The sequence below is a fragment of the Rhinopithecus bieti genome, unplaced genomic scaffold, assembly GCF_001698545.2.
Source record: "Rhinopithecus bieti isolate Rb0 unplaced genomic scaffold, ASM169854v2 scaffold_12970, whole genome shotgun sequence".
In the NCBI taxonomy this organism is placed as follows: Eukaryota; Metazoa; Chordata; class Mammalia; order Primates; family Cercopithecidae; genus Rhinopithecus; species Rhinopithecus bieti.
The window spans coordinates 35,011-49,960 of NW_016807330.1; positions in this window are offsets into that span (position 1 = coordinate 35,011).

A 14,950-nucleotide genomic window follows, 5' to 3' on the forward strand; every position below is an offset into this window, starting at 1 on the left:
CGCACCTTCAGTAGCTCTTGGTAATGTCAGATTTAGGGGGTTGGGGCTGTCCTTGTTTTGGTTTATTAAGTAATTGCTATAGGTGTAAAGTGGCATCTCATTAGGTTTTCATTTAGATTTCTCTAAAAGTAACAATGTAGAGCTTCTTTCATAAACTTATTTGCCATCCATATTTAAAGTTTTAAATCTTCTTTGATGAAGTATTTGTTAAAATCTGTTGCCTATTTTTAATTGAATTGTTTGTTTCCTTATTATTGACTTTTGTTAGGTTTTTATATATTCTAAATTCCAGCCTTTTATCAGATATATGTTTTGCAAATATTTCCTCCTAACCTATGACTTGTCTTTTGATTTTCTCATCAGTATCTTACAAACAAACAGCAGATTAAAAAAAAGATATAATTCAGTTTATTAATTATTTTCTTTTATGGTTTATAATTTTGTGTCCCATCTATGAAACAATTTCCTACTCTAAGGTCACAAATGTATTCCATGATTTCTTTGAGATGATTTATGAGTATAGATCATACTTTTAGGTCAAAGACCCATTTCAAGTTAATTTTTGTATATGATGCGAGGTAAAGTCAAAGTTATATTTTATAAATCACTGAGTTTTGAGGTGGTTTCTTATATATCATTACTGTGACAGTAAGTTTTCAATATCCTATATTTACATATTACTGTGTCCCCTTATTTATCCTACTCTCCTTGTATTTATAATTTCTCTGTAGGCAGGAAAAGGCTTCCTGATGAAAAACTGTAATAATGATAATCGATTAGCACTTATGCCTCGGAATACGTAAGTATGTGAGAACCATCAGCTATCATCCTCTTTAGGCCATCTGGGGAAAATGGATCTGTAGCATGAGGAAAGGTCCATGTTTTATCTCCTTTCTTTCAATTTCAAAAACCTTATCGGTGCAGAGTGGCATGACACACTTAACTGCAGATGGTCGTAAGGTTCAGTTTGATATGCATGCTAAATGACACTTAGCAACAGCTCTCTTGTCAGCTATTGTTTCAAAGAGATGGTTTTCTCAAACATCATTTTTTTCCTGTCGCTTAGCAACAATGCTTATTTTGCTAGTGAGGTACTAGTGTGATGGATATTGACCTGAACAGAAACACATCCTTGAAAAACACAAATAGAAGAAGAGTCTTTGTTGTGGGGTTCCTAGTTTGGGTCCAGGACTAGCAGCACATGGCCCTTACTGTTGGTGCTACAAATTAATCATCTGAGGATACAAATTAATCATCTGGTTTCGTTTTTGGTAACATGCTTTGTGTGTTTTGATACTGATCGTTTTGCTCCAGCACTGCAAGCCAGCATAATTTCATATGAAGAATCTCTCTGTGCCTTTCCTCAAACTGCCTTTTAGAAAGGAAAATATTCTGTTATGTAGGTTAAAACATTTTGGCTTTACTAGAAATATCCTTTTATTACTATCAAAATATTCAAGAGGAGCTGCTTTAAAAATTGTGAGTGTTCATAAACCTATAAAATTGAACATCCTGACTACTTTAGGTGATATGACATGTTCAGTAATATTCTGGAAAAATATGCTATACACTGTTGGCCGTATGCTCTGCAGCCATTCTTCCTATCCCCAGGATTTCTTCCTTGCTGGCTTAACTCTCATTAAAGGAGCTAAAAATACAGTATAATCACCTTTCTGGCTTTCATTGCACCAGGACATCAGAATGTGACTCAGTCCTGGCCACAGGGATCTAAGTCTGACTCAGTCTCTGGGAAAGAATTTTTTCCCCTGTAAAAACAAACACAGGAGATACACTTCCTCTGCCCCTAAACACTGTCACTGCATACCCTGTCAGGGAATGTGGAAACCATCTTGCAACTATAAAGTGATAATTGTCAATGAAAAAAATAGTCTAAGTGACATATAGAATTACAAGATTTTATTCATCTGAAAGAATCAGTGACTATCTCAAGAATGGGTGACTCCCCAGATCAAAGTAGGATCGTAGGTGTACTGGCTGAGAATAAGGGGAAAGTATGGAGTCCTGTGGTTTGGATCAGGTTGCATTTTTCATTGGATTTGTTGGAGATTATTCTGGTTGTGTTTTTGTTTCTGTTGTTCACACCTCTTGCTCATCATCAGCAAAATCCCAGAAGAGTGTTTGGAGAGCTGTTTTTCTAAGCCTTGAGGTTTGTCTGTTAACAAAGCTTCAGGAGAGAGGAAGGGGGAAAATGGTATGGGAAAAGGGAAAAGAAATGAAGGAAATTGGATCACTCTGTTATCTATCTTAATTCTTTTATAAGATTAAACCATTACACCAAAGATGGTATAGTAGGAAGATAGGTCCTCATGACATTGCTGAACAGCTGAGCCAGCACTGGAGCCATGAAGAGCCTGAAAAGGACTCACCTGAGGCCCACTGAAGATCATCTCCCTAGATGAAAAATTAACTGATTTGGAACACTAACCATACCTTCAAAATTCCATCACGCAGGAACTAGATTCCTGTTTGATTTGATAACTGAGTAGATGATGATTATATGCCAGGGGTCAGGAATCTTGAGAACATCTTATAATTCTTCCTATTATATAAAGCAGTAAATTTTAGAAGAAATTATAGTATACTATATAGCAACCTAAGTATTGAGAGGTATTTTAATTATAAAATTTATTCTCAAAATTTTCAAACCTATGGCAAGGTTGGAAAAGTTTGCGGCAAATATTTATATAACCACCACTTAGATCTATGATCAATGGTTTACTTTATTTGTTTTATCAATATCTATCTGTCCACCCATCTCTTTATCCATCCATCAGTTTATTTTATTTTCCATGCATTTCAAAGTTGACTGAAGAAATCAATACATCTCATAAATATTCAGTACACAAATTGTTAACTACAGTTCACTATTCACTGGGTTTTTCTTTTCACATAAAATTTGATATATAAAATTAGCCTTAATTGTACCATTTGCTAAGAGTTTTTTTTTTTCTGTTAGTCCCCCCACCCCAGATTTATGGAGGTAGAATTTACATATAATGAAATTCACCCAGTTTAAGTGTATAGTTTGATGGGTTTTGATGAATACATATGTTCATGTAACTGTTAAAATAATTAAGATATAGAACATTTCCACCATCCCAAAAGATTTTCTCTTGCTCCTTTGCAACTAATCCTCTCTCCTCTCACCCTTCCCCCTGGCAATCATTAGGAAGATATTTTAACCAAAATATTAAACTGATAAATAATTGTATGTCAAAAATCTTAAAAGTTCATAAACAATGAACACATTAAGAAATTAATGACACATAAAAAAATCCATGCTAACCAAAAGAAGACAAAGTAGATAGATATGAAATTCATTCACAAAATATATAATCAAATGGGCAGAAGATGTTCAGACTTTTAATAGCCGCGAAAAAAAATTTAAACAGTAATGAAGTATCACTGTTTTCCTATTACACTGTAAAAATTTAAAATAAGATGAAGTATTTCCAGTGTTGAGAAGATGGAAAATGGTGAAGTGTGAATTATTATAGATCTTTGGTAAAAATAATCTGGTGATAGTGGTGATAGCCATTAAAATTAAAATTACTGACTAAGAGAGGCTAAATATTTCCCTCCGCTTGACTAAACTCTAGACAAGTTTCTTTCTGTCTCTAGATCCCTGACCACCCTCTCACCCCGGCCCTTATGAAATCCAGATGCCCTAACCACAGAGGTCCCTCCTTCCCTTTTCTTAGAGCATTTACTTTTTTTATCTGGTTCTTTGAGCTGCAATCTTTTCTTTTTTAAAAAAAGATATTTGTTAAATTCTTATGTAGTTCTAACAATTAAAAAATATTTTCCCCAGCTTTAAGATATAATTAACAACATTATGTATGTTTAAAATGTACGTTGTAATATTTTGATATGTTTGCATATTATGAAATGAATCAAGCTAATTAACATATCAGTCATCTGTTATATTTGTCATTTTTGTGGTAAGACAGGACAGTTTTGAAGTGAGTGTTAAAAACATGCTTGTATTGCCATAAATGGAGCATTAAGGGTGATTCTGGTGAGACCTCATAAGAAGAGAACTGTAGGGAAAGTCTGAAACTTCTTGGAGATTACTGAATTGGTCATGACCAGAATGCTGGTGGATATATGGACAGTGAAGACTACTCTGATAGTGTCAGAAAGAAATGAAGAATAAAGCACTGGAAACTGGGGGAAAGGCCATCCTTGTTGTAAAGTGGCAAAGAACTAGGCTGATCTGTGTCCATGCCCAAGGGCTTTATAAAAGACGTAACTTAAGAGCAATAAACTAAGATATCTGTTGCTACAAATATGCAAGCAGCAAAGCATTCAGGGTGCTCAGTGGCTTTTTGTAACTGCATATAGTAAAATTTGAGGGGAGAGATTTAAATATAGAATTTATAATTAAAAGGGAAGCAGGGTGGAAAGATTTACAAACTCTCAGGCTGCCATATAAAAAGCAAAAAAGCATGGTCAGGAAATAATACGAAGGTTGTGATCAAGTGACTCTTTGCTGAAGAGGTTAATATTGGATAGATGGGAGCCAGATTCTACTTACCAAAATAATGGGAAAAAATGACCCAAAAGGCATATTAGAGATCTTTGAGGCAAGCTAAAACCTTGAGGGCAAAGTTTCCAGAGACGTGTCTATGGGATCTCAGCATTTGCTGCCCAGTGTGGCCTTAAGTGTCTGTCCTTGCACTCCAGTGCAGCAATCCTGGACCATCCAAGCCCAAGGCTCAAGCCAGCCCAGGAGCAGTTCAGGCTACCATTCAGGAGGGCAGCACAATCAGTAAACTTTGACAAAGTTCATGTGGTGCTAATTCTGCAGGTTCAGAGCATATAAGAGTTGTAGAGGCATGATTTATTCCACTTAAATTTCAAAGGATGTCATAAACAAACTTGAGACCCAGGCAGAGACTTGTCAGAGAGGCAGAGTTGCTGCACAGAGTACCCACTAAAGCAATGCCCAAAAGAACTGTGGGGTTAGGGTCACTTGCAGAGAACTCAGAATGGTCAAACTACCAGCATGCAACTCCAGTCTGGGAGAATTGCAGGCATAAGACCCCCAATGCCTGAGACCAGTTGGATGGGATAAGTTCAGCAAAGCCATAGGGGTGAGGCTGATGGAGGTCTTGGAGGGGGGCAACCCCCACCCCAGTGTGCCAGAAGTTGAGAGATTGATTCAAAGAAGAATATTCTCCAGCCTTGAAATTTGATGTTGTTTACCCAGTTGGGTTTTGGACTTAATTGGGATCTGTTACCCCTTTCTCCTTGCCTATTTCTCTCTTTTGGAATGAGAGTGTCTATTCTATGCCTGTCTCATTATTTTGGAAGCATATAATTTGTTTAATTTCACAGTTTCACACCTAGAGGGGAATTTGCCTCAGAATGAAATATGGCTTAAGTCTCACCCATATCTGAGTTAGATGAAACTTTAGACTTTAGACTATTTGAGTTGATGCAGGAATTAGTTGACTTTGGGACTATTGGCATGGAATGAATGTATTTTGCATGTGAGAATGACATACATTTGGGGGGCTAGGGATGAAATGCTATGGTTTGATCATGTCCCCCACAAAGCATTAGTTGGAAAATAAATCCTAATGCAACAGTTGTGGGAGGTGGGGCCTAATGGGAGGTGTTTAGGTCATGAGGGTTACATGCTCACAAATGGATTAATGCTGATTATAAAAGACTTTGAGGCTGTGGGTTTGCTGTCATGGTCTCTCTTTCTCTCACTCTCTCTTTGCTCTTCTGGCATGGGATGCCACAGCAAAAAGGCCCTTGCCATATATGGCCCCTAGATCTAAAACTTCCCAGCTTCCAGAACTTTAAGTCAAATATTTGTTTATTATAAATTATCCAATCTGTGTTATTTTGTTATGGCAGTACAAAACAGACTTAGACAATACTTTAAGTAAGAGACCGTGAAATGAGACATAGAAGGTCATTATATATTGGTTAAGGGGTCAACTCATCAAGAGGATATAGTAATTATATATATATATATATATATATATATACACACACACACACACACACACACATAATATATATATAATATACATAAATATATCCAACATCAGAGAACCTAAATATACAAAGAAAATATTAATATTAATACATCTAAAAAGAGAGATGGATTGCAACATAGGAATAGTAGGGGACTTCAGTGCCTCACTTCCAATAATGGACAGATCATCCAGAAAAAAAAAAATCAATACAGAAACATTCAACTTGGACTATACCTTAGACCAGTTGACCTTAACAGATATATTCAGAACATTCCATCCAACAAGCAGAATGTACATTCTTATCAAGTGCATGTGGAACATTCTCCAGTATATTATATGTTAGGCAACAAAACAAATCTTAAAATATATGAAAAGATTTAAATTATATCTAGCATTGTTTAAGACCACAATGGTATGAAACTAGAAATCAATAACAGGAGAAATGTTGGCATTTTTTTTAAAGTGAAATTTATACAACATGCACATAAACAACTAATGGACCAAAGAAGAAATTAAAAGGGAACTTCAAAAATGTCTTGAGACAAAGGGAAATAGAAACACAACATGCCAAAATGTATGGGATGCAGCAAAAGCAGTTCTAAGGGAATTTTATAGCAACAAATACCTAACACTGAAAAAATATATATATACCCTAATTAAACAACCTAACATTGTACCTCAAATAACTAGAAAAATAATAGCAAAGTCAGTGCAAAGTTAGTAGAAGGAAGGAAATAAGAAATATCAGACAATAAACAAATTAAAGAGACTTAAAAAACAACAGAAAATATAAAAACAGAGGGTGTTTTTTTGAAAAAAAAATAAACAAACTTTTAGCTAGACTGAGAAAAAAGAGAGAAGTCTCACGTAAGTATCAGAAATGAAAGGGAAAACCTTACAATTGATACCACAGAAATAGAAAGAATTATAGGAGACTTCCCTGAACCCATACACAAACAAAATGGATAACCTAGAAGAGATGGGATAAATTTCTAAACACATAAAATCTGCCAAGACTGATTCATGAAAAAATAGAAAATCTTAAAAAAACGATAATGAGTAGGAAGATAAAATCAGTAATGAAAGGTCTCTCCTCAAAGGAAAGACTGGGACTGGATGGTTTCATGGCTGAATTCTACTAAACATTCAAAGAACTAGGTGTTTCAGCCAAGAGGGCTGACAAGTTGCAGCCAGGAGGAACACCTGCCACTGAGAGACCAGGACATGGAGAAAAACAGCACACTCCAAGCAGATCTTCAGGGGGGAGGTATTGAGAGAAAAAATGGGAAGGGCACAGGCATTGTGCTGAAGCTGGAGGAAGCTGGGAACTCTGCATGGGGATACCAAGCACCAGGACTCATTCCTGGCCCCCAGTGATTCTTGGGGAAGAGGTGAGTTGAACAAGCAAAGATACATCTGTCCACATACGTCTGGAATCCAGGCATCTGGAGACTCCACAACCCCCCATGAACACTTGAGCTGGCAAAGAGACTTGCTTAGAGAGGTGATAGGGGCAGGACTCCAGCCTGTGTGGAGTCCAGAGGATTTGGTGTGGGAATGTTTGCAGTGGAGCACAGCCAGGAGTGCCTATCTCCCAGGATGCACTGATATGGTTTCACTGTGTCTCCACCCAAATCTCACCTTGAATAGTAATAATCCCCATGTGTCAAGGGCAGCGGGGCCAGATGTAGATAATTGAATTATGAGGGCAGTTTCCCTCATACTATTCTCATTGTAGTGAATAAGTCTCACAAGATCTGATGGTTTTATAAATGGAAGTTCCCCTGCACAAGGTTTCTTGCCTGCCAACATGTAAATCATGACTTTGCTCCTCATTTGCCTTCTGCCGTGATTGTGAGGCCTTCCCAGCCATGTGGAAGTATGAGTCACTTAAACATCTTTTCTTTATAAATTACCCTGTTGGGAAAAAGCTGAGTGTTGGGAAAAAAAGGCTGAGGCAGGGCTTGCTTGTCTGACATAATGTCCAGGGCTCATGGCATAAAACCCCTCCTGGCCTCTGGAATGAGTCTAGACTTGCTGGCTCCTTGCTTCTAGCTTAAACTAGAAGAACATGCTCCCCATTATCTCAAGTAGCAGAACATGTTCCATATGCTTCAAAGGAAATGCTAAACTGTCACAGCTGTAGATCATGTGCTTGCCCTTTCACTCCCACATTCTCACCACCTGTTTCTTTGTTTGATCACCAATAAATAGTCTGGGCTTCCAGAACTCGGGGCCTTCGCAGCCTCCATTCTTGTGTTGGCCCCCTGGACCCACTTTCTCTCTTATGCTGCCTTTTCTCATTCGTTTGATTCCACTGGACTTCATCACCCCCAGGACATGGTGTTGGGTCTGATCACCCCAACATTACCCATCTTAGGTATGTCTTTATTAGCAGAATGAGAACAGACTAATACATTCACCATGCTCCTCTTGAAGACTGAAGCATTGGGGTGACTGTTGGATGTGGACAGAGCAAGGGAGTGCCCTTGACTATAAGTTGAGGCCAGTCTGATCTGAGCATTCCTCTGTCTGCTGGCCTCTCCTGGGGTCCTAGTCTGGCTACAGGGCAGCCTCAGATACTCAACCAGAGTGCTTCCCAGGTGCTCTCAGACTGTGTCAGAGAGCTCCATGAGCATTGCTTGCACCAGCCCACCTACACCCTCCCCAACTATGACCTCTCTCATGCAGATTTGCAGCATACACTAGCCCAGAAGCCACCCCCACTACTGATTTGATGGCATGCACATGCTGGTGGACCTTGCCTTCCCATCCCTGCTGGCCCATGTGTGCATGCACACCTCGCCACCCACTGCTGACAGGGTGAGATCACCCTGCCACCCACCTGCCCACCTCCACAACCCCACAACCCCCCATCCACTACTGACATGCAGAGACCTGGCCATGCCACCATTGCTGGCATTAATGTAGGCACAGAGGTCTGAGGCTCTGTACCCGATAATGCTCACCTCTGTTGCCACTGATGCCATTGAGAGTGCAAATACAGACACTGTCAACCCTGCCCTTGCCAGCACCCCACCACCACCATGCCACCACCTGAGTGCAAGTGCACACAGGAATGCAACAGCCCAAATCCCACCAGTACCCCTCCGTAACTGACACGTACCCCACCACACTGCTGCAGCTGCTGGCACATGTGAGCAAGTACGGATCCCAGTGCCATTGCCCCAGTGAAGCATTTTGGCTGGCTCCACCCATCAAAGTATTGTGGCCAGCAGACCAGGAATGCTTCAACCTTTTAGTGCAGCAGGTTTATACAATAACCAAAACAGCATGGTACTGGTACAAAAACACATAGACAAATGGAACAGAATAGAGAGCCCAGAAATAATGCCATACACCTACAACCATCTGATCTTTGACAAAGTCAAGCCAAACAAGCAACTCGGAAAGGACTCCCTTTTCAATAACTGGTCCTGGAATACCTGACTATGCATATGCAGAAGATTGAAATTGGACCTCTTCTTTATGCCATATACATGAATGTGTATGTTCATCGCCACACTATTCACAATAGCAAACACACGGAATCAATGTAAATGCCCATCAGTGGTGGACTGGATGAAGAAAATGAGGTATATGTACACCATCGAGTACTACAGAGCCATTAATAAAAATGAAATCATGTCATTTGCACCAACATGGATGGAGCTGGAAACCAATATCCTAAGGAAGTTAATGCAGAAATAGATAATGAAATAACATATGTTCTCACTTATAAGTGGGAGCTAAATGATGAGAAGAAATGGACACGAAGGAGGAAATTTGTTTGTATTTCTGTGGGTTCAGTGGTTATAACCCCCATATCACTTTTGATGGTGTCTATTTGATTCTTCTCTCTTTTCTTCTTTATTCACTTAGCTAGCAGTCTATTTTATTAATTTTTTTAAAAAACAGCAGCTCCTGGATTCATTGATTTTTTTGAAGGGTTTTTTGCATCTCTATCTCTTTCAGTTCCACTCTGATCTTGGTTATTTCTGCTAGTTTTGGGGTTTGTTTGCTCTTGGTTCTCTAGTTCTTTTAGTTGTGGTGTTAGGATGTCAATTTGAGATCTTTCTAGCTTTTTGATGTGGGAATTTAGTGTATGAATTTCCCTCTTAACACTGCTTTAGCTGCATCCTAGAGATTCCGGTATATTGTCTCTTTGTTCTCATTAGTTTCAAAGAGCTTCTTGATCTCTGCCTTAATTTCATGATTTACCTGGGAGTCATTCAGGAGGAGATTGTTCAATACCATGTAATTGTGTGGTTTGGGGTGTGTTTCTTAGTCTTGAGTTCTAATATGATTGCACTGTGATCTGAGAGACTGTTATAATTTCAGTCTTTTTCATTTGCTGAGGACAGTAATTCCAATTGTGTGATCAATTTTGGAGTAAGTGCCATGTGGCAAAGAGAAGAATGTATATTCTGTTGTTTTTTGAGTGGAGAGTTCTGCAGATATCTACTAGGTCCACTTGATTCAGAGCTGAGTTCAGGTTCTGAGTATCTCTTTGCTTTGAAATTGCCACTCTATGCCAAACACTTAATTATGGCCAAGAACTAGCAATGATCTGAGGACTACACTTTACGAAACACTGGTCTAGGGTTTAAGTTAGGTTTTGTGTTTGTGAATTCCATTGTACAATCAATTTACTTCATTTATTCTTAGATAATGTATAGTTAACAAATGTTTGTGGCAATTATGAAATTTAAAAACATACAGCAAACACATCTAATAAAGGACAAAGTAGGCAATTTATTTATAATTTTTCTTATTTACTAGGACTGCAAACTGCCACCTGACACCCATTTGGCAAAAAAATATACAAAGCAAATTTTGACTTTTAAAATTGACAAATAACATTGTATGGTTTTATCATGTAAAACATAATGTTTTGAAGTGTATATGCATTGTGAAATAGTTAAATCTAACTAATTACCAAATACATTGGTTCATGTGGCTATAATTTTTGTGGTGAGATCTTCAGCTTATAGAGCAGACATTTTATCTTCAGTGCTTGAAAGATTTAAAACTGAACAACTTTAGAAAGGGTCATAGTCTCCTGATCTGCTATTTGCTTATTTCTTCCCTAGACCCAGTTTGGCTCTTCCATGAAGTATGTTACTATCTTGTACCTTAAAATCAGGGTTTGGGATCATTGGTCTCTATTATGTGCATACATTATTTGTGAACATCAAAGTTTTGGATGTATTAGTAGTGTGTGTATGTGTCTGTGTGTGTAGAGAGATAGAGAGACTAGAAATCATGTCAGTGCCCACATCTAAAATAACAAGCTTCTCTTTTATGCAAGCTGGCAGCTACCACACCCTGAAAGAAAATATTTACTTTCTCAGTGATTTTCATTTTTAAAACAAAGTTGCAAAATCTCTGAACTACCTCAGAACAAAGCTTTTGTTGTTGCTTCTTATTTTTACTTGAAGACAGAGAAAGCCAGTTGGTACCATACAAATGCATATAAATCAGTGAGAACTCATCACTGTAAGGCTTTGTGGATATGAGTACTATCATATTCCTTTTTATTTCTTCATCTTAATGTCCAGTGAAGCTAAGAGTAGCTGATATTTTAGGGCAGCCTGACAAGGCAAGGGAGAGTGTTGAAAGTTTTAGTCAAGCATGAGTTTAGTTTGAAGCCTGTTGGTAGGCAAAGCTGGTGAGCAACTCCAAATTAGAGTCCTAGTGGTGTAATCTAAAATGTAGGGAACAGGCAAGTAAATATTAACATGATACAAAGATTATGGAAAGAGAAGCTGACCACATCAAAGTACTCAGAGAACTAATCTATCTAGCCTTTTGCATAAGATGCAATGGCATGACCAAAAAGTTTACCCAAAGGCATGCAGAAGGAGTGGTATAGATGGAGCTCCATTTTTAATTCCTAATCTCACATGAAGTCATTATTCCTGCACTCTTGTATAAATCATCCTATTCAAGTTAAGATTAAGTTACTTCGTTATGCTCTCCTATATCCTTCAAAATTGCTATCATTTAGAGACCCACTCCAAAACCATGTGCATGTTTGTATATACCAGTATGATTTGCAAGCCTGGGAACAGGAGGGTAGAAGAAGATCTTGAGGCTAGGATTTAGCTAGGAGCAAGGGCCTTCAGGATATTAGCACGAGACTGGTTGGAGTCTCTGGGTTTGAAACCTTGGTTCACAATGTTCATTTCTTTTGTTTTCTTTTTCTTTTTTCTTTTCTTTTTCTTTTTTTTTTTTTTTTTTTTTTTTTTTTTTTTTTTTTGAGACGGAAACTCTCTCTGTCTCCCAACACCCAAGCTGGAGAGCAGTGGCACAATTGCAGCTCCCTGCAACCTCTGCCTCCTGGCTTCAAGCGATTCTCCTGCCTCAGCCTCCCAAGTAGCTGGGACTACGGGTGCATGCCACCATGCACAATTAATTTTTGTGTTTTTAGTAGAGATGGGGTTTCATCGTGTTAGCCAGGATGGTCTTGATCTCCTGACCTCATGATCCACCTGCCTCAGCCTCCCAGTGCTGGGATTACAGGCGTGAGACACTGCGCCTGGCCCATAATGTTCATTTCTGTCCTCAATTCCACCAACAGTTTGGCAGTTATTTATTCATCTGTACTCTAGGCTTACAATTCCATGATTCCTAAAGCATTCACCTCCCTTCTATCATAGCAAATTATGTTCATAGCTACACTGTGCACCCTGTCACTACCAGCAGCTATTTTATTTTTTAAAGCGATGAACTAACCTCTTACAGTCATAGTGCTTCCCTACTCTAGTTTTGAACCCAACATGACCTATGATCTTAACTCTTCTGTCACCTCTCAACACTTTAGATTTCTGCCCTTTATTCTATCTAACGTGAACCACATAGCCCATCACCCCAACCAGTCTAGTGATAATACTCTGAAGGCTCTTGGTTCTACCTAAATCCCAACCTAAGTGTCTGCCCAAGTTTTCAAATGTCACTGAAGAAAAATTCAACATCCATCAAGACTGGAAATATTGCAAATACATCATTTCACATTTTAGCTCAGCTTTGTCCTTAGTATTGCTTGGCAATGTATTTATATGTCCCAAGAAGTTGCTTCTGCCGTTGCTTGGAAAAATGTTTCAAATACTCACCATTCTCTGCATTTCCCTAATCCCAGTATATTGCTTCCCCAATGTATCCAAAATAAATACACAGTTATTATCCTATAGTTGCAAATATATCCTTAAAATCTTCTTTACATTTTGATAAATCATGATTCTTCCACTGCCACTAAGCTTCTTGAAAGACGATTCTGGTCTATCACCTGTTTTATATCTTCCATTCACTTTTGACCTCCTGTAACTTGAATCTAAATCTAAGTGGAGCTGTGGTTTCATAGCCATGATGTCATAGAGGAATTCAGCTTCCTTTGGAGGTGTTAGTGACTGTGGCCATGGCTTTCTAGTTGAGGCAGATCGAGCTTGTGGTGTGCAGCAGTTTTCTCACTAGGTCAGTTTTCAGTAGTGTTCCTATTTCTAGAAGTTTGTCTTAAAGTCTGGTTCCCAACCTCTCAATATTTTTATGGACTCCCCAGAATCACTTAATTTCTCATTGTTTAAATAGCCAGAGTCAACTTTTATCTCTTAAAATTAGGACACTTTGCTCATAACATTATTTCTTTAAAAGTATTTAAAATAATATTTTGTAAGAACCAAATTCACAGGGCACTTACTGTTTCTAATACCTTTTCTCTCACTTCCCTTGGCTTTAAAAATAATCTTTCTAAAACATAAATTTGACTATATGACTTTCCTTGAAGACCTCCTCTTTGTTTCAGGGTACAATCTAAACAACGTGCTTTTACATTTAAAACCCTTCAAGAGATGACTGCTACCTAGTCTCTACCTTCCTGTTCAAATATAGTGGATTGTCCACCCACCTCCATTGTTACTGATGTTCTTGAATTTTTGCTAAAGTGTATTCTAACTCTAGGCTTTTGTGCATTTGTCCACATATGTCTGGAAGGATGTTCCTTCTTTCTTCCTTCTCACTAACTCTTTTTGTTCCAAACTTGGCCAATATTTTTACTTTCACTGAGTGGTTGAAGATATCTGAGTACCATGTCCTACCTCTGACCCCCTACTTTTATCCCAGTCTAGATTAAATTTCCTTCAGCTCCACTTTGTAGCACTTACTTCTTATACAACATTTCTACCTTTCTGTGTTTCCCCTCTAGATCCTCCTGATAGGTGGAGCCAACCACCAGGGCACATGTTTACCTATGAAACAAACCTGCACATCCTGCACATGTACCCTGGAACTTAAAATAAACATAAAAATTTTTAAAATGCAGGAAATGTATATTTACTTTTTTTAAAATTATTGTTATACTTTAAGTTCTAGGGTACATGGGCACACCATGCAGGTTTGTTACGTATGTATACATGTGCCATGTTGGTGTGCTGTACCCATTAACTCGTCATTTATATTAGGTATGTCTCCTAATGCTATCCCTCCCCCCAACCCCTCCCCACAATAGGCCTCGGTGTGTGATGTTCCCCTTCCTGTGTCCAAGTGATCTCATTGTTCAATTCCAGTCTATGAGTGAGAACATGTGGTGTTTGATTTTCTGTTCTTGCGATAGTTTGCTGAGAACGGTGGTTTCCAGCTGCATCCATGTCCCTATAAAGGACACGAACTCATCCTTTTTTATGGCTGCATAGTATTCCGTGGTGTATATGTGCCACATTTTCTTAATCCAGTCTGTCACTGATGGACATTTGGGTTGATTCCAAGTCTTTGCTATTGTGAATAGTGCCACAATAAACATACATGTGCATGTGTCTTTATAGCAGCATGACTTATAATCCTTTGGGTATATCCCCAGCAATGGGATGGCTGTGTCATATGGTACATCTAGTTCTAGATCCTTGAGGAATAGCCATACTGTTTTCCGTAATAGTTGAACT